Below are 1,562 nucleotides of genomic sequence, written 5' to 3' on the forward strand. Positions count from 1 at the left end.
CAGTTCAGTTCGGTTTGGGAGTTGGGGGAGTTTGGTGTTTCAGCCTGTTCTCCCTGCCTGCTTCTTCTGCGAACTGCTGGACTTGGCCTTCAGATAAGCAAACACTAATCCTGCATGGGCTTTTGAAGCTTGCTAACAACTCTTTTCCTTAGTAACTTGCCTTTCTCTCTCTCTAACCCCTTTTTGGGGAAAAAGGGAGGTAAGGGGGGGAGAGAGGGGGTTCCAAAGAGGGGATCCCTCCCTGAGGGAGGGATTTTTGTTGTGTTATTTGTCTTTGCTGTGTATTTCTGTGTATATATTGTAAATACCTGTATATATTGTGTTATATATAACCTGCTTTCCATATATGCTTGTAAATATATAGCTTTTGCTCTTCGACTGAGTTAGCTGTGGTTTCTTACTCTGTGGAGGAGGGAGAGCTAAGCCCTCTCTCAATCTACCACATTTATTGGCGCCCAACGTGGGGCTCGAACCCACGACCCTGAGATTAAGAGTCTCATGCTCTACCGACTGAGTTAGCTGTGGTTTCTTACTCTGTGGAGGAGGGAGAGCTAAGCCCTCTCTCAATCTACCACACGTGCTGTTGCATGTGGAACTGCATAAATTTCCAACCATCCAGTGTTTGTCACAGTCATGGATGATTTGTGTGATAGCATCCATGGAAATGTCTATGGCTCTGTCACGAGCCCACTGCCTTGATGTCCTGACGAATCGTGAGCCCAGTGAGCTCAGAACATCTCACCTCGGTGTTTCCAGTAGAGATCAAGGTCAGAGTCTGTGTCTACTGAAGAAACCCTTGCAACTAGATCTGACTGATGGTTGTGTTGCTGTTCCTCAGTAGCTTTGCTCTTAGGAATGTGAGCATCAATGTGTCTCACCTTCACTGGAATTCTCTCGATTCGATCAGCAATGTCTTGCCACAGGTCAGCTGCCCAGATGAGTTTTCCTTTCCTCTGCCAGCCATTCTTTTTCCAGTTCTTTAGCCAACCCCACAGAGCATTGGCTACCATCCATGAGTCGGTGTAGAGATAAAGCTTTGGCCATCTCTCACGTTCAGCTACGTCGAGAGCTAGCTGGACAGCTTTTACCTCTGCAAACTGACTGGATTCTCCTTCTCCATCCTTCGCCTCTGCAACTCGATGTGTTGGACTCCACACTGCAGACTTCCACCTTCGCTTGTTCCCAACGAGATGACAGGAACTGTCTGTGAACAAAGCATATCTCTTTTCATCATCAGAAAGGTCATTGTAAGGAGGAGCTTCCTCAGCACGAGTTACTCTCTCCTCGGAAGGTTTAGTACAGTTGGCTCCTTCAGGCCAACTTGAGATCACCTCCACCAGACCAGGTCTTTCAAGATTTCCCATTCGAGCTCTCTGTGTTATCAGAGCCATCCACTTGGACCAGGTGGAATCTGTGGCATGATGTGGAGTGGAACCTTTGCCTTTGAACATCCAATTCAAAACTGGTAATCTGGCAGCTAAGAGAAGTTGTGACTCAGTTCCAATTACTTCAGAGGCTGCTTTTACTCCTTCATAGGCAGCTACAATGTCTTTCTCTGTTGG

General features: G+C 47.1%; 1 non-coding gene across 1 annotated transcript; it reads right to left on the reverse strand.

The window, feature by feature from the left end:
* Nucleotides 1-452: 452 nt before the first annotated feature.
* TRNAK-CUU (transfer RNA lysine (anticodon CUU)) lies at nt 453-526 on the reverse strand. Its single transcript has one exon. It is a non-coding gene; the product is annotated as a tRNA-Lys (tRNA).
* Nucleotides 527-1,562: the final 1,036 nt, after the last annotated feature.

The sequence above is a fragment of the Dryobates pubescens genome, chromosome 20 (assembly GCF_014839835.1).
Source record: "Dryobates pubescens isolate bDryPub1 chromosome 20, bDryPub1.pri, whole genome shotgun sequence".
NCBI lineage: Eukaryota > Metazoa > Chordata > Aves > Piciformes > Picidae > Dryobates > Dryobates pubescens.